The sequence below is a fragment of the Talpa occidentalis genome, unplaced genomic scaffold, assembly GCF_014898055.3.
Source record: "Talpa occidentalis isolate TD23 unplaced genomic scaffold, MPIMG_talOcc4v2.1 talOcc4.6, whole genome shotgun sequence".
NCBI lineage: Eukaryota > Metazoa > Chordata > Mammalia > Eulipotyphla > Talpidae > Talpa > Talpa occidentalis.
Genome location: NW_023604972.1, coordinates 22214007 through 22239767, shown reverse-complemented (window position 1 = coordinate 22239767; position 25761 = coordinate 22214007). Strand labels below are relative to the sequence as shown.

The following is a 25761-nucleotide window of genomic DNA, read 5'->3' as shown; positions in this document are numbered from 1 at the left end:
GTCATCACTGCTGCTTGTGGATAGAACTGTGTTCTGGAACCTTCATTTTTAAGAAGTTCAAAAACATCTGATAAGATCCCCATGGCACACTTCTGGATCTGGGATCATCAAGAGGCCCAGTTTAGAAGGACTCTCGCCCACAGGAGATGGCAAAGGAAACAGGTCCCCAGTCTATCAGCAGCAGCTGCCCTCCGTACTGATAAGGATCCTTCTTGTTTGCAGTCAGCTGGCATAGCTGGTGCCAGCATGTTTCCTTCAAGGGACAGCCTCACCAGAAGGCACCCACTTACATGGGGCAACATCAAGGGCATGGGAAGTCCCCTCCCTCGCAGGCATTTCTCCCACTATTGGAGCAACATTTCCTCTTGAGGCAGTCCTCCAGTACGTATCACGTTCTTTGTGCTGAGCACTCTACTGTACATTGTAAAAGAGACAAAGTAGGCTGAGGAATTTTACCCATCTCTAAGTCAAGTGTCCAACATGGAGGTTTGGTATTTTGTTGAAAAGTGAATATGGTTGAATACTAAAGACCTTTCTACCATTTCCAAGTTGTGTGAATGTGTTTCTATCTCATTGTCTCCCCTACATCAGCTTTGTTTAGAGAAGGAGGAAGGTGCACAAGTACACAGGGGGTAAGACATCAGAAGATATATTTTATTGGGCATTCATCCCATTCTCTGGGCCATTCTTACCTAGGTCTCAGTTCCACTCAATAATATCACTCATGTGTTCATTCCTCCAATATGTATCACACCTTTTATGCTGAGTGTTTGACTGTAGGTTGCTAAGGGACAAAGTAAGTTGAGGAATTTTATCCATCCCTAAGTTAAGTGTCCCTATATGGATGAGGAGCATCTGGGTTCATGACACTGATCATGATGAAGATGTTAAGGAGACATTTAGCATTTATTCACTGCACTTGTTACTCACCCCGAAGTGCCATTAACCATGGGAAATCTCTTTATTCACAATTTATAGATAAAGCAATCAAGGTCCAGGAGGGTTAAGTGTCAGTGATCCCCAAAGTTGATCATTATCAAAACTGCCCTGGGAGACTGTTTAAAATGTTTTCCTGGACCCCTTAAAGAGATATTGTCATTCAGTAGGTCTGGAAAGAACCAGAGAAACTATTTTTAAAGCACTGGGATGAGTCAGAAGTACAGTCATGTTGGAGGAAGACTGTTATTCAGTGAAGCACAGCCTTCTCGGACAGCTTTTCATTTTGACCTGCACAATCTGAGAAGTAAGGATTATTATATTATTATCCCCAATTCACATGTGAAGCAGCTGCAGCACAAAAAAAGAAAAAGGCCAAAAAGCAAAACAAAATTTCTGTTTTCTTTGTTTCTGTATCTGCTATAAACAAAGCAAAGCAACTATAAGAATTCATAATCTCATTAACAATCATTTATGACATCGACATTTGCAAGACCTCTCCAGGCCTTCATACCAGCTACATAGAAGCAATCAGACAGCTTGCCCTGAACTCAATAAAACTACTCCCTAGATATCACCCAATAGTTTTCTTGCATCACTTCATTTTTGCCATTAAAATCAATCAACATTAAAGATACTTGAGAAATGTGACAATCATATAATGCATTAACTCAATTATGAAAATGTATTTTTGAGACAATCAGAAATATGATTTGAATTGGGTAGTCAAAAGATTCAAAGGATTACTATAATTTTTTTAGGAGGATAATGAAAAGCATGGTAGAAATAAGAAAATATTCTTGATTTATTGATGCATAGCATATATTGTTAAAGTGACATGACATCTGGGATTTATTTTATTTTATTTTATTTTAATAGAGGCATGTTTTATTTATTTATGTATTTGTTTGTTTGTTTTGTTTATACAAGCACTGGGTACAGTCAGAAGCGCGGGAGGGTGAGAGAATTCACCAGAGCCAGAGCGGGGAGCAGAGCAGGCAGAAGGACTGAAGTACACTGCTGAGAAGAGCAGCGGGCGGCAGGAGAGGTCTGCGCGCCATGTGGGACCCTCCTCCGGTGGCCGGGGAGCAGCCGGGGATCGAACCTGCACCGCGGCAGCCTCGCAACCCAGCGCTCAACCGCTGCACCACCAGGGAGGCCCTGGGATTTATTTTAAACTGCTTCATCAAAGGGGAAAAACAGGCAAAACAAATATGGCAATATTTGACAATTACTGATGGGCATTTGTGAACTTTTAAATGTGTTTGAAATTTTTTTTAAAGATTGATTTATTTATACATACAAGACCTGGGGTAGTACAGGCTAGAGGTGTGGGGGGGGGTGAGAGGATTCACAGAGACAGAGTGGGGAACAGAACAGGCAGACTGACTGAAGTACACTGCTGAGGGGAGCAGCAGGCAAGTCAGGAGAGATCTGCTGCACCACGTGGGCTGCTCCCTAGCCGGCGGGGGATTGAACTCATGCCACAGTGGCTGCCAATAGCCTCATAGGTGTGTCTTAACCACTTGCGCCTCCAGGGAGGCCCATGTTTGAAATTTTTTAAGCAAAATAACTTTTAAAAAAATCAATATACTCACTTCTCCAAAGTGCCATTTTCCCCTTGACAAGGCAAACTCTCAATGCCTACTAAAATAGATTGCCAATAAGCTTAATTACATATCAGTTCTCTCCTGCACATCTGTTTTTTCTAATTTTTTCTCCAAACAGGTGGGTTCTATTTTTCTTTAATGGCTATGAAATATATTTATACCAAAGAATTATTTAGCTGAAATTCAAAATTTAACTGGTGTCCTATATTTTTATTTGCTGTATCTAGCAACTTAGACAAGGAAATAAAAAGCCCGAATTAGAAGTCAGAATATCTGGGTTCAAGTTCTTCTTGCCACTGACTTTGTAACTACTCACCTTCTCGGGGCTTTTCACCCATCATCTGTTCAAGACTTTATTACAGCTCAAAATGCTATGAAAAATGTATATTACTCTTACCGTAACTCCTTGCATTCAAAGAACTTTTAAGCAAATAGGGCCTCCCTGGTGGTTCAAGGGGTTAAGCACAGCACTGTGAAGCCTCTGCGGCACAAGTTCTAGTTCAATCCCCAGCCAACCAGGGAGCAACCCACATGGCACTCTCCTGTCTCACCTGCTGCTCCCCTCAGCAGTGTACTTCAGTTAGTCTGCCTGTTCTGTTCCCCACTCTGTCTCTGGTGAATCCTCTCACCCCCTGCACCTCTGGCCTGTACCCCAGTTCTTGTATGCATAAATAAATAAATCTTAAAAAAAAAAGAACTTTTAAGCAAATTCACCTAAGTGACCACCTCTCTTCAAGGGAATGTTGACAGAGAAACTCAGTAATTAAAAGTGGTTTCGGCCCCAACGATGAGACTGATAAGCCAAGTCATACAGAGCATCATTTGTTGAATGCCTCAGGATGCCCAGTCCTCAAGCAGGCACTTATATATGTGGCTTCATTTTATCCTCACAACAATCCCACATGGTAGTTACTACTAATCCCATTTCACAGATGTGACTGAGGCCCAGAGAAATTCAATAACTTGTTCCTGGTTAACTTCAAAGCCCTAAGCCTTTCACCACATCTTCGTGCATCCATTCCCTCATGCAGAGAAGACAAGGAACGTGAAGGCAGAACAGAGCCAAAGCTCTGCAAAGCTTCTGGCTGTTAAGTCAGGCCGTTGGAGTTTTCTCTGATGGGTGAATCCCCAGGATTAATACCTCTTCATAGAAACCCAGCTGCTCGGTATTTACATTAAAAGAAAAATACAGGAGGGTTTAAGACTGCCGAGAAAACAGAATTTCCAACTATTTCATGGCTCTCATTTTATCTTTTGTTTAGTTATCAAGCTTAAGTCAGACAATGAATAAGTAAGACACTAAGTATAAATTCCTTAGGTGCACCATATGGTGAAACAGACTTGAAACATAGTAGAATTCAAAGAAGATGAAGATGTGCATAGATGGGCACTGTGAAGAAATTATGGAGGTTGCAGGAATTCAAGTAGGTTGTATAGGGAAGGAGAAGTTTGAAGAGGAAAGGAAAGATCTTACTGCAAGTAAATGGCTTATGGACGCACAGAGGAAGTGACTTTGAATAGCGTGTCCCACCAACAAAAAAAAAAAAAAAAGGAGTTTGAAGAGTAACAAGAGAAGAAAGCACTGATACATGCACAAAAACACAGAGGACCGAAACCAAACCTGTGTTTAGGGACCCAGTAGCACCATGTGCCTGGATTGCTGGCAGTACTTAAGAAAGTGGTAGGAAATGTTAATGAGAAGTTGGAGAGGCAGTCGATAAGGAATTAGAAGCTACTGAAGGCTTTTGAGTAGGAAAGTATGTCCAAATTAGCGTTTAGGGAAAATTGGCCCAGCTATAAAAAACACGATAGGTAAAACGATTTGTCTCATTCAAACTATAAAATATATGTACCACGAGCCTAGTGTACTAATGTAGAAATGCAAAGGACACAGGTTCTATGCATGAAGAGATTCACCATCTAGTGAGAGCAGACCACCAATTACAAGATAGTGTAATGTGTTCATTAATTTAATTTATGACATTAGCTTGGCAAGCACTGTAAGTTTTCTCCTTGGTACATATGCCTCTCTTTGTCATTAATAATAGAATCCAATTTTGTTTGTAAGACAACATGCAAAGCCTCAGGCAATGGGTCATGCTTGGGCTAAGTCACTATTTCTCAACCTTTTTTTCATTATCATCCCCCCAAGTGCATTTTTAGACACATTTTTCCTAATTATTCCCACTCATGAAATTTTAATATCACAGATCTACTATATATGTCTGTTTGTGTATTGCATAATTGTATAAGATAATTTTCCTACTTTATATCAAAATGAATACATTTATAATTTGCCTGGTAGGTATGTCTTTCAAATATTTGAAAGTCAATTATTTCAAAATTAAATATTTAAGATGCATAAGAAAAATGAACTTCCTAAAGGATCCCTTTGGGTTATCTTATTGGTGCCTTATATATAAAAAGAATAAGATGTTTTTCTGCCTCTACTCTGCAAAAAAAAAAAATATTCTTCCTTTTAACAATGATTACACCACCACCCCACTTCACTCTCACCCCATGCCATTCTTCACTTTCTCTCCTTATTAAGAATGCAAGATCCAGGCCTCCCTGGTGGCACAAGACACAACCTATGAAGCTATCCGCAGCCACTGCAGCACAAGTTCAATCCCCGGCCAGGAAGCAACCCACATGGCGCAGCAGACCTCTCTTGACTCACCCATTGCTCCCCTCAGCAGTGTATTTCCACTGTTCTGTTCCCCACTCTGTCTCTGGTGAATCCTCTCACCCCCCACACCTCTGGCCTGTACCCCAGTTCTTGTATGCATAAATAAATAAATCTTTAAAAAAAAAAAAAAGAATGCAAGATCCAACAATCCTATGTCCTGTCTCTCCCACGTTCCTGGCAGCTGGGGTGGCCATGTAATACAGTTCTAACAATGACAAAGAAGCTGATTATCTGGGAAGTCTGGGGGGATGTCTTTGGGAAAGCTCTTGCTTTCCTAAAATTAAAAAAAAAAAAAGCTACACCACTGCCAAGTCAGCCTTGTTTCCACCACCACTACAGCTCTATACCTCTGGATGGAGGCTTAGACTGGAAGCTGCAGCGGCCATCTTGTAACCATGAGGTGAGGGAAAAAACCACTGAGACAGTATCTCAGAGCCACTGAGTGGCACCGGGCAGGCAGAACTGCAGGCCTCTTATGCTCTGGAAGAAATTAATCTGGATTTTTTTTAATTACTGTTAATCCACAAAAAAAAAAAAATACTTTTAATCCAGCATTGCATAATTTGCAGCCAAAAGAATTACTTCTATCTGACTCAGGAACAGCAGCTGTCCTGACATGACTGAGTTTTTGTTAAACTGAAGTCAGAAAGAAGCCTGCACAAAAAGCAAACAAAAATCAAGAATATCATACAAATCAAACACAAGATTTCACACATGTTTAAAAGGAAAACTCCCTCCTTCGATAAACTGATCAGCCTTTTGAATCATTTTTAAATATTCCAACTAATATTTGGCATTTAAAACTAATGACCTTTCAGATATGTGATATTACTACGTTGGGGGAAAAAGCCACAAAAGGTACAGGAAATTTTCCTACGTGATAGCAATATGAATATATTTATGATTTCCCTAGTCGGTATATCTTTCAAATATTTGAAAGTCAATTATTTCTAAATTAAATATTTAAGATGCATAAGGAAAATGTGCTTCTTAAAGAATCCCTTTGGGGATCTTTTCACATGTTAAGAATTTTTAAATAATCATCTATATTCGTCACTTGAATATTTTATATTTTATTTAATTCTGATACTAACAAAAATTAATTTCCTCTTATTTTAAAAACATAAACCATCTACAATCTGTTTAATTACTCCACCATCTCTCATTAAAATTGATTTTCTATGACTTATCAAGGTTCAAGAGAAAAGAAACTCAAGAGCCTCTAAATCTTAGAGACAAAATATAATTATAGACCGAGGGCTTTCCTTGAGCAATGGATTTCCTTCAAAATGTCAAAATAATTCTCATATTAAAGTCATTTTAGAGTTTCATTATTAACTTCACACCAGACACTGATTTTATTAAGGATTTTGGCCTTTTTTATTATAAAAATCATACATGCAAACTAGAGAAAATACAGAAAAAAATGAAAAGCATTTTCATTGTAAGATTATAGCTAATCGTATACACTACATGATAATTTTTGACATATTGATTTATCTACCTTCACATTCTGAATCCATGTATAAAAAGATAGAGGTCTTTTTAAACAAAATATATTTAATTTTATACTTTGATTTTTTTTATTTATTAAGCATCTTCAAAAAGTATTTTAATGAATATTTAATTGGCTGAAATATAATTTATTTAATCATACCTTCCTGTTGGATATTAGTTTTTAGGTTTCTTAATTATAAAAAAAATCATTGTGTTGAAATGTTTTTATAAAATACCTCTTATTGTTTTCTTAGGAATAATTGGAAATGGTCAAATGTTACAAACAGTTGAAGGTTATGAATACATATTGCCCAGTTACTTGCAATTTTTCTGAAAAAAAAAATTTCTAAAGCCACCTAAAATAATTTAAAATAATAACTTGGAACTCAATATATTAAGTGGCAAGAAGAAGAGCTCATTCAAATTTTTCTCTGACTGGTAATACTGCTTATAAATTATTCTTTGTCTGATATTTTCTAGAAAAAGTAAAAATTTGATAATTTAAAATTTCCTGATCAAACCGTAAAAGACTGTGAAGTCAACTGAATCTGTTTTGTTATTTATCCTGCATTTTTTTTACCCTAGTAATTAGTTTATTAAAGTTCTAGTATTTAAGAATTGTTAAACATGCTCAAAATTGGTAACAACCACCAAAAAAAAAAACCACACAGAAAGTAAATCTAATTGGTAGATATAGTAATGAAATATGCAACTATGCTGTGGAGAACTAATACTCATCATAACCAAACATACGAAAAAAGGGATATGGACATTTAATCATCAAATAACATAAATAAATGGGGGTGGGAAATAAGTGCACTCATTTCAGACCTCTAATGAAAGGACTAGTAAATCAGAGGAAACTTTATGATAATATAACTTCAGGAATCTAAGAAAAACAACCAAACAATAAAAACTCAGTGAACTCACAAATACAGAGAACAGATTAGTGGTTGCCAGGACGGGTGGAGTGAGGTGTAGGAAGGGAGTCAAAAAGTACAAACTTCCAGTGTAAAACACACAAATCATAGGGGTTGTACAGTATGGTGAGTGCAGCTAACAAAACTGTATTGCATGTTGAAGTTGCTAAGTAGATCTTGAACTTTCTTATCACATGAAAAAAATGTCTAACTATATGCTGATGGATGTTGACTAGACTTATCATGGTGATCATTTAATAATAAATACAAGCATCATGATGTTGTACACCTGAAATTAACATCATGTTCTATGCCAAATACATATATATACCTCTAAGATTGGCTGGCCATAGGTTAAAAATATATATATCACCATGAACTTGAGCTAGAAACATTGATAAATCTTTTCATGAGTTTAATTGCACAATCTAGTTTCTAAACTGAAAACCACAGAGTCTAGAACCTATTGGAAGAGAAACTTTTCTTTTTCCTTCCATATATATGTGTGATGGGTCTTTCCTGGATGACATGTCAAATGGGTAACCTGAGGGGAAATCCAAAGCTATCGGTTTGGGTTTTAAACTTTCAATCCAAGTTTTACGTAGAACACCCCCGGATGCCATTAAAAAAAAAAAAAAAACTGTCCATGTATTTTCATGACTCCAGAATTTAACAGAAAAATTTTTTGAAATTGTTGTTTCTTAGATAATAGAAAATGAGAAAAAAAGAAAACAGAGCCATAAGACTCGGAAAGGATACTTTAATTGCCCTTCATTAATACTACAAATGGCACTTAAAAGTAGTCAATTGTTTCCTTTAAGTTTCTTTCTACAGATTTCCCGTGTTTTGGAGGGAAAACACTAGGATGATGGTGTTTTTAATACATAAAAACTAAATATTGGTAATTACTATGTATACATATATTTCAGATAAAAGCACATACCCTCTTTTACTACAACAAACATATATTACAATTGTATTTTTTAAGTGAGCATTATTACAGATAACTGATATTACCAGACATTCTGTGAATAGATTACAGTGACAATTTATGCTGGCAGGTGTAGGAAATAGTGATACTGTCAACATCTATCCTCTCCTATTTCCTGTATATACATCCAGCACCCACATTCCCTTATCATAACCAAAGGAAGAGAGACTAGGGATAAAAACTTCAGGACATTACAGCCCCAAAATATTGGAACTTGAAGAAAATCAAATTTTAACTCAAAGGAAAGGATGTCGAAGAGAGATTTCTAAACTCTTGACAGGTTTTTGCAGTTAATGGCAGTGGTTTTACATCATTTAAATTTGAATTCAAACATATGGTTTTTCTTAGGAAAGAATAATCGCAAGCATTCTTACACTTCTCAATCCTGGCTGAGCTCATTTTCAGCTCACAATTGGAACGAAGACAGCCAGGATTTTTTTGTGTGGCAACTGAGAAAAATGTGCAAGACGGAGGAAAAGTTTCAAAATGAGGCGTGTGTATTTACAAATGCTCAAGAGTATGTCAGCCAGAATGGGGTGAGGGGCAGATGTAGCAATCCTGCTTGAAAGAAGATGCTCTAAAAGAAAGGAAAAGCATCAAGAAAGAGATGTGTGCCTGTCAGTTCCCTGCGTCAGCATCGAGGTTTTCAGACTCAGTGACAACGCAAGAGAAGCCATCTCTAGGAAGCTAGAGGAGTCGAAAGGCAGCTTCTGAGCTTTGGTGCTGCTGTTTTGAGGGCTGGTCTATTATGCAGCATTACTGTTAAAATGCACTAGATGTATTAAATTAAAATATATTGAATACAGTGAACTGAAATTAGCAGGAGAGCAACCTAGTCATGGGTGTATAACAGTCAAAATGAATGCAGAAGTCAAGTTGCACTAATGACTTGAATAATTTATTATGAAGTTTCATTTTCTACCTCAAAGAAAGCTATGTAATTCTTGCACTCCTCCAGGCCAAAAGAAGGCTTACTCATATTACTCATATTTCACAACTGCTTTAGACAATTGCACATACTTTTTCTCTGGAGAGTTGAAGATGGGGTACACTCCTACTCCCCATCCACTATCTCCCTAATCTATGACCATAACCCAATAACATGGTCTTCTCACTTTCAACACATTCAGCTAATTTAAACAGATGGGTTTGAATAAATGGCTAGACCCTGAGCTCTTATCACAGTTCAAGTTGGACAGATTATCAAAGTCACGATTTTTCAGCCAAAAACCTCCAGTTTCCCAAATTGCAAGTCTGTTATTGACTAACAGATGATGACCAATTGGACTTTGTGGCCTAGATGTTTCACAAAATCATCAGGGCCCAAACAGATGCCCCGCTTCAGACAGGAAAACCTACATTTTACACTCAGCACTCGCTGGCCGATGCCTTTCAGCCCTACTTATGTCCCCAGCACTCACTGGCAAGGCCGTGGCCCCATGCCATTCACACTGGAGGGGCCCAGATCAGTGTTTATAACCTGCCTGCATTTCTTGTGCCATCCACGTTACACATGACAGTGAATAAGTAGAATCTTCAGAGCCTGCTTTCCCAAATGGGAATTGATCCTTCACGTGAAATATTTCAGAGTTAAGAATTTGAATATTAGCTATTTTCTGGGGAAAAAAAACACTCTAGTCCCACAGGTTTACTCAACTTAAGGATCCAGGACAATAAAACTGCACACACATCTGCCATCTCGTCCTCATTTTAACCTTCCCTGGGAAAGTCGGCCTTTCTCTTTAGTGCTAACTCCGACATTGGCAATAGGCAGAGTTTTCTCAACCCTTGCATATTCTCCTCTGTTGCACTGACAGCCTCTGAGTCAGGAGTTCTTAGTAAGAGGCTTCTGGACTACTGGCGACTTCTGGTTGGTTTCAGGGATTCCTAAGTCCCGTCAAGTTGTGGGGAAAATATACAGATTTCTCATAAAGAAGCTCTTTGTTTCTCACCAAATTCTTAAAGGAGTTGGTGAGCCAAAATGTGATTAAGAGACACTGCTCTTCTAGAAGGAATTATGCTCAGTGAAATAAGTCAGAAAGAAAAAGAAAAATATCAGATGGTTTCACTTATAGGAGGAATATAGGGGAACCCAGTAAGACATGGAGGGGGGGGAATAACAACAATACAAAACAAAACAAAAACAGACAATTATAAACCAGAGACATCCTGCAGGGAGGAGGAGGGAGAGGGATCAGAGGGAGGGAGGGAGGAGCACAGGGGACTGTGGTGACTGTGGTGATGGTGCACGGGTGCATTGCTGAAGGAAATTCTATGGTGACTACGCCTGAGGGGTGGGGAAGCAAACATTGTTTAAAAAGGAACAATAATGTAAAATATATATAATTTTTTTTCAAAAGTGAAAAAAAAGAGAGACACTGCTCTACAGTGTAAGTCCACCAGCACGTGGAAGAGTAAGGGACAGGGCAGTCAGCTGGTGTTTGTAGACGAAGGTCTGACTTCAAGTATCAGAACCTTGCATGTCTCTCCAACAGACCCTGAGTTATGTCTCCAGCATTAAGAAAGTTGGTTGACTTATCCCTGATTTATCATGATACATTCCAAGAGATTAACAGCCCTGATGAGGAGAAACATGAAAACTTTCTTAAAGTAAAAGAATCATCTTCAGTGTAAAAAGTGGGGCGAACTCAAGCTATTGAAGTTTATTTGAGCACTTACTACAATCACAAAAGTTCTTCTAAAACCAGGTGAAGCAGAAAAGCTTGCTAGCATATGCTTCTGCTACAGCAGCATCATTCCCTTTGGACATGTTTATTTTGCGATATTGTTGTTATGGCATATGTCTAATTGTTACTGAAAATTGGAGAGCTGAAATTCTATCTATGAAGCACTATACCTCATCAAAAATTATACTTTCTTCCCTTCTTTAATGTAATGTTATCAAACACTTAAAGGCCAAAACGTTCTCTGAGCATCACAGCTCATATTCTACTCAGGTTTTTTTAAAAAAAAGATTTATTTATTTACGCATATAAGAGCTGGGGTACAGGCCAGAGGTTGGGGGGTGAGAGGATTCACCAGAGACAGAGTGGGGAATAGAACAGGCAGATTGATCGAAGTACACTGCTGAGGGAAGCAACAGGCGAGTCAGGAGAGGTCTGCTGCGCCATGTGGGTAGCTCCCTGGCCGGCTGGGGATCGAACTCACTGCAGAGGCTGCAGATTGCTTCATAGTGCAGTGCTTAACCCCTTGCGCCACTAGGGAGGCCTCTCAGGTTTATTTTTAATTATCACCATGTCCCAGTGGTCTGAAACAGAATGTGCATGGGTCCTGGACTCTCACCCTGACCATTTCTCTCTGCTACCCGCTTGTCATTCCCTGCTCACAGCTACTTTCAATTGGTCCAAATACCTGGCAAAAGTCGTTTAACTGTGGAAGGGAATTTTGTGGTACAAACTATATTCCTTTAAGGAAAGTCATTAAGTCAAAGTTTCCTGTTTTCACTTTGCTTTTATAGATTCAACACAAACACTTGTCCCCTGGCTTTTCTGTGTAGTCACACCCCATCTACATCAAAAGCTCTTAGATTCTACACCTCAGGGTAACAGCCTCATCCCCAGTACACACACACACAAATACACACACATACACACACACACACAGATAGGCATTTCCTGGGTCAACCCTAACTACTACCATTCATCTGTTAGAATATCTCAAATATCAGCAGACAGTTTGTATCAGAATCCATAGAGGTGGAACCAAGGAATTATCATCCATCCAACTGGCTCTTTTTTCACATGTGCTAAAGTCTGAGGACCCACGATTGAGAAGAATCATTTCCTTTCTGGTTTTAACCTTATTGTTTTCAGATCTAAATGGAATGATTCTCACATCTACCTTTCTCATCTCGAGATCAGCATCTCTGTCTCTGTCTCTTTCTAAGAAATATTCTGTCCTTTCTCCATAGTCTTTCTGTAGCCTCTGCAGTCCATGCTAGCAAATAGCCATTACCCAGGCAGACCCTTCTTCCATTGACTGCCCTGAAGAAATCCCCTTGCAGCCATCACTTTGGACTGCCAGTGTCCAAACTCTCTTTATAATTCTCGGCCTTAGGATTCAAGGTACACATCTACATATCAAAGGTAAACTCATTTGGCCCAAAAAAATCCTCATAGCCTTACCCTTAAATATTCAAACTGCTTAAGATCGCTAATTGCAAGTTTTCCTCATATTTTTAAATGCACACATACCACTACAACAATAAATTAAATAAAAGCAAAATTCTATTTCACCATTTGAACATTCTTTCTTTTTTTATGCTCACAGTTAACCCCTATCATAACAAAATCAGAATGTATGTGAAAGTTTTAATTCTATTTTCTAATTTAGCACCATATCAAATATATTTTCTTAAATAGCATAATTATGACCTTTCATAACTACAGACTCTCCCATGGCGTTAACGCTACCAGAATCACTATTATTTTCAGATTTTCTGTTATAAATGATATTAAAGTGAATGTATTCATGCATGTTTTTCCCCCTCGCTAAATTATTTATTTAGAATAAATAATTTAGAATAAATAGAATTAATGGATCAAAATGTATGAGCATGCTAATGACTCTTTATACATAGTGTCAAGTTGCCACAGTTCCTCATTGTTAATATGGTAAATGTTTAACAGACTCTCCTCAAAAAAAGTGTGAGGAGACGGGTTTGTTTGCTGATTTTCATGGTATAAATACTCTTACTATGCTGTTCCAAGCAACAAGACATCATTGAATACAAAGTTGAATAAAGATGCTCAGTCACAGCTAATAGATATGTCTATAACCCAGGTAAATTGTAGTAAACAACTTCAAACATATAGATCATGGCAATATGGAGTGAATAATTAGGAAGTCATGAGTTTCAAGTACTTAATGCTTTTATTCTTAATATAATGTATTCATTATACAGCTGTGAGTTGTATAATTTAATTTTTAACTGTGGCTGTGTTTTAGCAACTGGCTTGCAAAACTTCTGGAAATACTGTAACGAACTTTTGCAAGCTCGAGGACACAAGCTCCCATGCTTCATTGCCTGTAACTCACTTGATATTTTGCAGGAACATTTCTTTTTGTTTGTTTAAGCCATTGAAAATTCACCTTATTCCCATCTGTGCCACGAACAATAACCATGCTTTTAGGTTAACAGATTTTGCAAATGCATAATAAATAAAACATTATAATTAAAAAAAAGAACAGGAGGTCTATCTGGGTCAATTAATTCTTGTCCACTCTTTCCCAATTTGGACAATACTCTCTTCATGTATATTTGCTAGTGTTTTTCCATGGGGTCACTTATAAAAATTACTCAATTATTTACTCAATGACTGAATGGATGACAGTACATGGTTCTCATGGCAAATGTGATGAGAACCAGACTACATGTTACTTAGCCACCCTCTTCCCTGATTTTTCTTTTCTATGAGATGGGGAAGAGTCCATTACTGACTTCAGTTTTTTGGTTTTGGTTTTTTTAAAGATTTATTTATTTATGCATACAAGAACTGGGGTAAAGGCCAGAGGTGCAGGGGGTGGAAGGGGGGGGGGGTGAGAGGATTCACCAGAGAGTGTGAGGAGCAGAACAGGCAAATCTACTGAAATACACTGCTGAGGGGAGCAGCGTGTAAGGCAGGAGAGGTCTGCTGCGCATATGGGTTGCTCCCTGGCTGGCTGGGGGAATCGAACTAGTGCTGCAGAGGCTGAAGATAGTTTGATAGCGCTGTCTTTAACCCCTACGCCACCAGGGAGGCCCTACTGACTTCAGTTTTACAAGAAATAAGTATAGATATAAGAAGGCTCCAATTTGTGCTCTAAGAAGGCATTGAACATTCAGTAATGCTTTTTCTTCCCAAAGTGATTCTTCAGTATTCTATTTTACAGGAAAAAGAAAAATGGGACGTGATCTGACCCTTTCTCCCTTAAAAGCAAAATCTTTTTCTTCAGAATTTCCCTGAGTGATAGTAAATAATATCTGCATGTATGTAGCGCTTCGAGATTTTTTTAAGCAGCACCCTACATTTGTGTGTTAAAAAGTCAATATGCTTGACAAAAGCTCTAAACACACTCACACACTTAACCCCGTCATCCAACTTCCAGAAATTCTCCTAAGAAGTAAATTCAAAACAAAGGAAAATATTTTCAGGTGAGGATATTAATCACACTAGAGAGATCATTTTGCCTCTTTTGGGGTCATTTTGCCTCTTTCTTACTTCACTCACCACCTTTGTGTTTGGGAGATTTCTAGATTAATGGTTCCCAGCATTCACCTGTAACATGACCACCTCCAAGTCACTTGGGGGAACTTACATTTATTATCACACAGATTCCTGGACCCCACTCCAGGGCTGGGATCGGATACGTGAGAACCACTATATTTTAAAAACTCCTCCCATGGTGTTGATATTCAGCCAACTTTAGAGCCACAGGCCAGAACCAGAGAAATCAAATCATTCCTGAACAATTGTCCACACCTGGAGAGCAGTAGGCCAACTTCTTACAGGAGAAGCAGCTCAGGGCCTTCGGGCTGCGGCTGGAGTCAACTGACTACAGAATCAATAAGAAGGGCCTTTCTGGCACACTGCCACCCCCTTTTCTAACTCTGGAACCCCTCCTTGCTCTCACTTGGGTGCCACCCCAGCACCCAATATTGTCATGCTGCTTTCTAGTATGCTCTAATGTGTCATCCCACCCAGATTTATGTCCAATCCTTTCCATACACAACACCCCCAAATTTCCTCTTTTATGATATTAGTGACCTCTAGAAGGAAAACAGTACTGCTAATTAACCAAAGTAACTTATGTATAAACGTTGAGAACCCCCTGCATAATGAACATATTTACATTTTTTAATAAGCTTATTAGCCTAAAAGAATCACTAGTCTGGAGTGTAGAACAAGAAAACAGGATACCTTTTAATCTTGGCTTTCACCCAGACCCAAGCATCCAAAAATCCAAATTAGCACCTTGAGAATTCATTGTCAAAATGGTCCCAATTCCTAAATAGAAATAGATTTTTAGTTGTAACTTGCTAAGACTGAAATGAAAATACCACAAAATTAAATAACTTTATTTAAGCTGACCCAGGAAGAAGTCATCCTCTTACCTCTAATCCCAAGCACCTCCATAATTCCACCCAAAGCATTCAGAGTGCATCATTCACAGATGCCCACAAATAACATGGCAGTCGTGTGGAGAGCTGGCTTATAAATCTGAGCATCTAATACAGAGAGGCTTAAAAAAATCTGTTTCTAATACTGGCTCTTTTTCCATATGTATTATCACTATAAAACACCCAACCCTGTACCTAATCCATACTCGGTGCTCAAAAAATATTAATTCCCGCCCTCCATCTGTCACCCTCATTTTCCTTTGAAAGGAATTTGGCTTTAAAAATGATACTTCATGGATATCTTGTCCCTAAGCCAAGGACCATATCGGCTTCATTCAGGAATCATAACAGCTATCTTTATTAAGAGTTTATTTTATTTCAGACATAAATATGTAAATGTCTATGTATTTTTCCTTCATATTACCACCTACAACAACCCTCTGAATTTTATATCTTCAGTTATTACTACATCTAATTTAGAGATTTTTTTTTTAATCTGAGGATTAAAGTAGTTAGATAATACTTACAAGCGTCCCCCAGATCAGAAGTGACAGAACTAGGATTCAACACAAGAGAATTTGATTCCAAAGTCTGAGTTCTTATTCACCAAACTGTATTTTTAATATCATATTGTGACAGCAATTTCATGGTTCAGAGGGGAAAAAAAAAACTTCAAATCATCAAGAAAAGAGCAGCAGCAAATTCATAACATCTCATTTTATGTAAAGGAAATGACATATACTTCATGGAATTTTTGGACTAGCTTTTGATGAAGAAAGACTTGCTCGTAATCAGTCAACTAACGCTTCCTTCCAAAGAAGACCACTTATAAAAATTACTGGATGATTGAAAGCTCCCTTTAAATTGAAACAACCAGAAATGGAGTTCTAAAATGATGTACTAAGCGAAGACAGTCGAGGAAGGTCACAGATGTGGAGACACGTAAAACAACCCCTAGGATGAAGAGACAAAGCTACTGAGACTCTCTCACATGGAATCCTTTTACAGCTGTGCGAGTTTAGAAAGAGGACCTTATGGCCTGAGAAAACTAAAGAACCATTGGACAGTGTCTTGCAAGGGCCTTCTCGATCTATCTACGCCCTAATGTTCTTACCATGTGTAAAGCAGACCTTCTTCTGTGCCTTTCCCACACAGTCCTCCCATGTGAAATAACTTTCCCTCCTTCCTTCTACTCAGATTTTATCTTTCCAAGGCCCATGTCTTCCAGTCTGCTCCAGCTTACCTGCAAATTCCTTCTCAGAACCCCTATAATAAAACTCCCATACAATCAATGTCACCTCATTCATCACTTAATTCCCATCTTGCACTCTTTCCTAATTTTCAGATTAAAACAAGTGGATTGTAAGGTTTTTCAAAGTAGAGAATTTTTTTTCTATTTCTCTTATATCCTCCACAGCCTCTGCTGAAAGTAAGTGATTGTAGACTGCTTGCTTTAATGTTTCAATGACAGCTTTAATGTAGTAAAGAAATTAAACCAGCGATTTTCTGAACATTAATTACAACCCAGGCTACTGACTGGCACCTCACAGCATGTCTCCAACTCAAGCCACCTCAAAAACTTGATTGAATTTAAAATAATACGTGTACTTTAAAATAATACATGTACCTACACCACTACTAAGAAGAGGATTTTAGCATTGGCAGTAGGTGAAACAAACAAGCTCAGAAATCCAGATCAAAATCTACTTTACTGGGATTTTGGTTCTTTTTCTATTCTGAATTAGAACATTTTAAAACTCATATTTGTATGACTTGAAGAATACTTAGATTTATTTCACCAAACATAGCGTGATATTTAAAACACACAAATATTTGTGTCAGTCATAGTCATAGTCATAATGAGCATATGAATTCTCTAGGAGAATATTTGGAAAACCAAAAGCCAATTAGTTAGAGGTCTTGGGGGTGAGGGGTGGGGGGATGGAGAGTGGATATCAGACAATCCCTTTTATCCTGGAGCATGGTTCCATGTATGACAGGTAGAACAGATACCTGTACAGATAATGTTTAGCCGAGAGTATAAGCTAAATAAAATCAGAAGGATTTCTTTGACACTGAAAAAAAATCTTTAAAAAAGAAAAGTCTTACCTGTTGTAGAATGCTGAAGAAATATCTTGACACCAAAATGACTGACTCCGGAAGTCAAATTCAGCCGGGGAGGTAGGTGAAAACCAAAGTAGTGGAAGTCTTCTCACTCTTACGATTTCCTTCTAAGATCAACCTTTCCTTCTCTCCAAGAATAAAGTTGATTCACATTCAAAGAACCCAAAAATGTTAGAGTTGGGCTGGGAGAGAATCCAACCCAGGACAGTTGGGTTTAGTGTGCGTGGTGACCCAGGCAGCAGGAACAATCCGAATGTGACAAAAGAGATTAGCAAGTTCCTGTGCCTAAGTCAATTTCCTGTAGCTGGCTTCTGTGAAGAAGGGGTTTCATTTGTGTGGGCTTAGGAAGGGGTGTGTGTGTGTGTGTGTGTGTGTGTGTGTGTGTGTGTGTATGTGCGCGTGCGCGCGCACATGCATTTCTCTCCATGACAATATGAAAAGTTCCCCAGATAAGAGATAGAAAAAGGCCTTTGCTGCATGACTGAATTCATGTTTAATTCATCAACTTCACCCCTCCCCGAACCGTATTCACCTTCCCCATGCTCTCCATTGCCCACCAGCAAAGCACATGCAAGTGAGGAAAAGGATAATTCCTAAGGAAGTGAAGTAAAGCAGCGATAACAAAAAAGTTTATTCCACTGATGTTGGTCTAATTTAATCTTAAGGGGAAAAAATACCTTGGAACTTAGCATGTCAACGTGGTGCAACCTGCCCTGCGCTCACCCTTCCCAGGACGAGCACCTGCCGAGTGGGGTAGATGACTGTGAGTTGTTTCCAGACTCCTCAGAGTTTTGTTATTTGCCTCCAAACACAAATTTACTTGTTTTGTCCATTTGTGAAATCCAGGTGTAGAGACCACCTGCAACTATTTAGCCCACAGCTGAGTCGCCTAAACGAACAAATTTAGTTTTCACCATCTGTTCATTATCCATTCAAATTTCTGGATAATTACAAATGCTGCTGCCCGGGGTGAAATCTTGGTAAAAATATTTACACAGATGTGAGGATAAACTCAACTCCACTCAAGCCAACAAATATTTATAGAACCTCCTACTATGTGCAAGATCCAGTGCTCATGATGGCCAAGATCAAGAGAAGGAGAAAGATCTGGACATAAAAGAGGCTCTGAACTGGGATCTATTTACAAATCTCACATGCAAACCAGGGCTGAGGAAAAGAAAAATGTGTGCAAACATTTTGCATGTGAAATAGCCCTGGATGTTGACGTGGGTTCTCATAACATTTTAGAGAGTCTTGGCTGCCTTGCTGGAGGCCCGGACCTGTACACATCATGAGGGTGATCCTTGCTGCACACTCAGTCCTGTGTGTGCAGGAAGATACCGTGCAGTGAGGAAAGCACAACGATCGAGAAGGCAGACACGTTTCCTGTCCTCACAGCATCTATGTCCTAGCAGGGGAAGACGGACAAAGACATTCAAATAAATGCAATAATCACAAACCCTAATGACAATAACAAAGGAATCAGAGAAGTCGAGCTAACAAGCAAGACAATGTCTACATTCTAGAGGTGGTCAAGGAGGGTCTCTTTGAGCAACTGACTATTTAATCTGAGACCTAAAGCTGTGTCTCAGCCCTGACTAAAAATTAGAATCTTCTGAGAAGCTGTCACAAAATGCTAGCACCAAGGCGCCATCCCCATACCCCTAATTTGTCTGGGCTGGGGCCTGGACATCGATGAAAACTCCTCTCATCATTCCAATGGCCACAAACAATGAGAAAGAGAAGCCTGGGCGAGTAGAGGGAATGCCAGCCCAAGAAAAGGCAATAGTATGTGCAAAGGTCCTGAGTTGGGAAAGAGCTTGGCATGTTCACAGAAGTGAAAGAGGATTCATGAGTCTGGTGTACAGTAATGACAGGAATGAATGACACAAGATGAACATTCTCTGAACTCAAGACACAATTACTAAATCCATAAGAGATTTTTACATGATCCCAAGTGTCAATTTGTTAATGTGCAGTAAAAAAATCAATCAGCCAGGTGAGATTCTTGAATCATCTAATGAGCATGTTATCTCCTTCTAGAAAATTCTCCATGAAAAACCAGATCACCAATGTGATATTATTAAGTGAACAGAACATATGACTGTGGATACCTTATTTACCTCTGCTTTTGGTCATCAAAAGATTTAGAGCAGCATGTAAAGATAGATATACCTTAGCAAGATGAAACAAATTAAAAATAGGAAGTGAAAAAAATTAGGCCAAGAGAAATTAAACTAAAACCAGAAGTAAGGTTGATACACAAAGTCTGTGCCACGTGGCTCTAAGTTTTTTTAATGACTACATCGAAGTGGCAAATTCTATCACATAGAAAATTGAGTGCCCGCTGAATAAAAATGAGTTTATCACTCAGGATGGTGAGGTCTTCCTGGTTCCTGGGGCTGAAACAAAAGAGAAACTTGGTCCCCTCGATTCTCATCAAGAGGCCATCATGACTGAAGTGAAATGCCATCCTTAGATTAGACACAGCCAGAGACAAGTACTGTGAAATGCTTCCTTACATTTCTTCCTCAATGTAAGCTAATTTCAACTCCCAGAAGAGCAGAATAAAAGCAATCCCGGGGTGCACATGGAGAGGGGATGCCAGCAAATTAACACAACATGTGCTATCCCTGGATGCTGCTTTGAGTTGCCAATTTCATGCAGAGGTGAAGAACGACATAAGATAAGCTTCAGAAAATTCAGATTAAGAAAAAGTTTTATCATCTGAACTTCTGAAAGATTTTGGGCTGCTCAGAGTTCAAAATTGGTGGTACTTCCAGTGAGGGACTCAGTGGTTTTCTCTGTAACCCAGTATTCCTTGAGAAAGCAGAACTAGGCAAGGACAGTTGCCTACAGGGTCAGTCTACGGTAGACTGTGAGACAAGAGACTTGCCTTTTGAGAAGCAAAACAAGAGGCACCACAAGCATTATTTTGTAAGTTCAGAGTCTCAGGCCTTCTACATTTTCTCCCCCAAAAGTCATACAAACTCCAAAGCCCTAGATGAGGTAAATCCGAGGACCCAATTACTCCCATCCCATCAGGGATGATGCTGGAAAATGCATGACCATGTTTGGCTTCAAGACTTCCCTCTTCCTCTTGGCCCCTGGCTGACCCTCCTTTCTCTTCTCAAGCACTTGCTCTCTCTCGGTATGTAATTGTAGATTCAGCTGTTCTCATATAATCAGGTTCCGTGCTTCCTCCTCCTGCCAATGAGAAACAGTTCTCCCTGTTGCTTCATACACGACTCTAATATTCACATACAGTTTAATCTCAGAGGGGATTTTCATGGGGAAGTTGGGAGGGGGGATAGGATAGTGTTGAGAACAGCTAGCTTTCTTCCTTTGTGAGTGCTCTCTCTCCCCCTCCCCCACTCTTTGTTCTTTAAACCCATGGGGTAGTGGTAAGGGGTGGAAGCAAGTGACTTAAAGTACATGTGCACACTGCACACTTACAAACATACACTCTGCCCACACCGGTCCATGTGTCGATTCTAATGCTATAGGGGAAACAGCAGTAGGGGAAGTCCTGGGGATTCTGAATAGCAGAAAGGAAGGAAACACTAGGTATGGAGTTCCTGGTAGGAACAAGACCCTTCTTGTAAGTCACATCCAGGAAGCCTTCCATGACCTTCGCCCACCCCAACTGCAAGGCCAAGTTAGGCGCCCTTCAGTGGCCCCCACAGCACCTTAGGTAAACACTGCCAGAGCGCTCACCACACAGCCCTGGGACGTCTTCTTCTGTGGTCTGAGGCCCAGGACCTGGCCTTACTCAGTGCTGGCCTTACTCAGTGCTCAACAATCATTTGCTGACCAAAAGGTTGATTCTCATTGAATCCTCACAACAGCCCTATATAGTAAACAGTTTTAAATATGTTTTACAGCCAGAGACCTCAGCCAGTTAAACAATTTGCATGAAACTATGTGGCAAACAAAAAGCAGAACAAAGATTCGCCCATCCATCTGTCCTGTCTCTTCACCCCGCTTTCTCGCCCAGAAGACAGCTGGGCCACTGTGGGGGCGGAGAGGCAGCCGGACCAGCCCACAGGTCCGTTTTCTCTCTGCTTAGCTCCTTTTCTCTGAGATTCCCGGCACCTTGATTTGCTGAAGGGCAAAATGTTTTCTGATATGAAAGAGAACCACTTATTTTCTGTTTAAGGCTCTTCTTAGAACAAGGAACTTTTTATTGAGGATTTTTAAATGATACAACAGCCATCTGCGTGCTCTGAGCTCCCACCTAAGTGGTTTCTTTGCTCTCTTTGCAAAGTTACTCTGCCATTTCTACCAGCGAGAATTTTATGACAATTGCAATTGTAATACAAAGCAAATCTTGAAATCCTTGAGATATCCATCATTGACTAAATTATTTCTACTCTGGATTAGTAAGATGCCTCCCCTTGTTCTTATTGTTAGCTTATTAGGTGAAATTATTTCAGTTTAGTGGCTAGTGCTTAATGTTGATATAGACATTCATTTCTAGTGGGCCACCTAACAAAATAAAATATTTCCAGTGGGTTCTGAAGATGGGAAATATGTACTAAAACCTTGTTTGAATATTTTGAGTTTCAAACCCAGGGCATGAGCAATAATACTATAACTATTCCCACCCAGCTCCTCACTAAATGATAAACAGCTGTATTAAACCAATCCATGCATTCCTTCTGATTGAGAGATTTCGTGATGGAGATTGTAAAATGTTAGCTCTTCCTAAGAGAAAAAGCTTAATTCTGATATATCACTTTCAGTGTAAAAATACATTCATATGAAGTACCCTTTAAACTTCTAAATATTAAAATATCTTAGAAGTGCCAGAGGCTAGAAATCACATGAACGATTTCCTCCTTATGCATTTAATTCATTATAAATGACAGCCTCCCTAAGAGATAAGAATATCATTTAAACATCTTCTAGCTTCCCTTTCATAGCCATAACCATAAAAACATCATTTCACCCGCTGTTATTCTCATCATCTATTTTCCCTTTAACAGTTTTAATGTAACGTAACACATTGCTTTTTGTTTCAGTGAATATTAGGTTCTCAGGATTCTCAACTGCCATTTTGATTCTGGTTTGTTTGGCCTGTATAACTGTGTTTATCTAGCAAGCATTTACATGCTGGTTCTCTTTATTGCAGAGCCATAATTCATATCATTGCAAAAGATGATAGCACACAAGGTAATCATTCAAGCCATGATCTAAAGTTATGGTACAGCTTTTTCTGTTTTTCTGGGGTTTTTTTTGTTAACTGTCAGAGCAGTGTTAATTTAGTCAAATGACCATTACCCTTCAAAGCAAGTTCATGGTGGTTAATGTACTTTTCCCACATAGCAGACATTAGTCAAAGCACTTTTAGAAACATTTTACAATCTCCTTCAAAGAACATTCAATAAAATACAAAAGAAAACCAGTATCACTGCATTCTATTCAAAACTTGTTTTTTACTCAAAATATGATCACCCACCTTATTCCTTGAATATAGCTCCCAAAGGCTGTCTCCCAAAGTGAAATCTTAAAAAGGGCAAAGATCTACCATCATTGAAGAAATACAAAAGAGATGTCTCAAGCTCTGAGAGCAAATCCAGAAGAGTTTGAAACATGATGTGAGTAAGTGCATCTTTGGGTAAGTGCTGCCAGGCACAGCATTTGCTCGGCTGTAGAAGTTGTTTTGTTAACAGAGAAGAAGGCCATCACTGCTTTTTCTTGCACTTGTATTTTCCTCATTGCCTTGATAGGGATCTTCACTTTGGGCACAAACCTCACAGGGTAACTGCAGCTTTGCACACCTGCTCAGCAAGGGTGCTGCAAACAGTTCAGTTAGAAGGCAGGGCCCATTTTTTCAAAAGAACAGATCTCGCACACAGTACTGGGGGAACAGTTGCTGTTAAAGCTAAAGGCAATCTGAAATTTTGAACAAAGTGTAAATTTGGATGACACAAGGCAAGAATCAAATTCCAGCTCCACTTATTAGCAAGGATGAGGCTCTGATCTTCCCACATGGAAAATACATAACAATGTCTCTTAGAAGGGCTTTTAAAAAAAAATGGTTCATTGCTTGGAACATACTCAATACATGATGCGATTACTGGCCATTCCTGTTTGGAGTTTCATCAGCTGGAGTTGATTTCCCTTCATCCCTACCCCCTCTTTAAATAACAACCATTGAATTTCAGGATTTGAGGAGCTTTACCAGTGCCTGCATTCCAGTTGAATAGTCAGAGAAGTCATGCATTGCGGTTTCATGTCATGTGTTTATCCTCTCAACAGTTTTAAAGGGTTTAGAATTTTAAAATCAAGTTGATAACTTTATTCCTTACACATAAACTGATCACAGAATCTTCATAAATGCCTTTTGAGGGCCATTGACTCACCACACTACAAGTGTCTTAAGATAAATGACAATTCATCTTTTCCCCTCCCACAAATACCTATTGAACACTTGTTATAATATTTACTGAGCATTATGTTAGGTGCGAGGGCGACATCAGTGAACAACAACAAAAAAAAAAACCCAGCAAAAGTAAAAATTATAGATATAGGGCCTCCCTGATCGTGCAAAGGGTTAAGACTCAGGACTATGAAGCTATCAGCAGCCATTGTAGCACGAGTTCGATCCTCTTAATCCCCATGTGCCAGAGAGGTGACCCACATGGCACAGCAGACCTCTCCTGTCTCACCCGCTGCTCCCCTCAACAGTGTATTTCAGTAAATCTGCCTGTTCTGCTCCCCACTCTGTCTCTGGTGGATACTCTCACCCACTGCTTCTCTGGCCTGTACCCCAGCTCTTGTATGCATAAATAAATAAATCTTTAAAAAAAAAATCACAGATATAGGGCCTCCCCGGTGGCGCAGCAGTTGAGCGCTGAGTTGCAAAGCTGCCCGCAGCCTCTGCAGCGCCGGTTCGATCCCCAGCTTCTCCCCGGCCACCAGAGGAGGGTCCCGCATGGCACGCAGACCTCTCCTGCCGCCCGCTGCTCCCCTCAGCAGTGTACTTCGGTCCTTCTGCCTGCTCTTCTCCCCACTCTGGCTCTGGTGAATTCTCTCACCTTCCCGCGCTTCTGACTACCCAGTGCTTGTATAAATAAATAAATAAATCTTTGATTAAAAAAAACTATTTAAGGGCCTCCCTGGTGGCGCAGTGGTTGAGCGCTGGGTTGCGAAGCTGCCCGCAGCCTCTGCAGGGCCGGTTCGATCCCCGGCTGCTCCCAGGCCACTGGAGGAGGGTCCCACATGGCGCGCAGACCTCTCCTGCCGCCCGCTGCTCCCCTCAGCAGTGTACTTCGGTCCTTCTGCCTGCTCTGCTCCCTGCTCTGGCTCTGGTGAATTCTCTCACCCTCCCGCGCTTCTGACTGTACCCAGTGCTTGTATGTATGTATGTATAAATCAATCAATCAATCAATCAATAAATAAATAAATCTAAAAAAAAAAAAAAAAATATTTAAAAAAAAAATCACAGATGTAGAGAACAGACTGGTGGTTACCAGATGGGAAGGGAGTTGGGGCTTGAGCAAAGAAATAAAGGGGGTCAGTTGTCTGGTGGTGGACAGAAACTGGCCTTTTGGTGGTGACCGTGATATAGTGTATATAGATTTTGAATTATAACCTGAAACTTCTATAACATTATAAGTCCATATTACCTTCATTAAATATTACCTTAATTAAGGGCTAAAAAATAAAAATAGACTGTTCTCGTGCATTTGCATCTACTGGACATGTACAATGAACATGAGAATTTAGTAATAAAGTATCTTACAGTGTGATAACTACTAAGAGGGAAAAGAAAGCAGAGAAGAGGAATAGGAAGCTTGAGTGGGATGCATGTTTAAATAGGGTGGTCAGGAAAATCTTCCTTTGAAAAGATGAGGGAGGTAAGGTTG

At 39.4% G+C, this 25761-nt stretch overlaps 1 protein-coding gene across 1 annotated transcript in view; it reads right to left on the bottom strand.

The window, feature by feature from the left end:
- RHOH (ras homolog family member H) overlaps positions 1-18127 on the bottom strand; it is a 36918-nt gene extending 18791 nt beyond the window's left edge. The window contains exon 1 of the mRNA XM_037530359.2: positions 17873-18127. The gene's annotated coding sequence lies outside the window, so the exon portion shown is untranslated. The remainder of the gene's footprint in view (positions 1-17872) is intronic.
- Positions 18128-25761: the final 7634 nt, after the last annotated feature.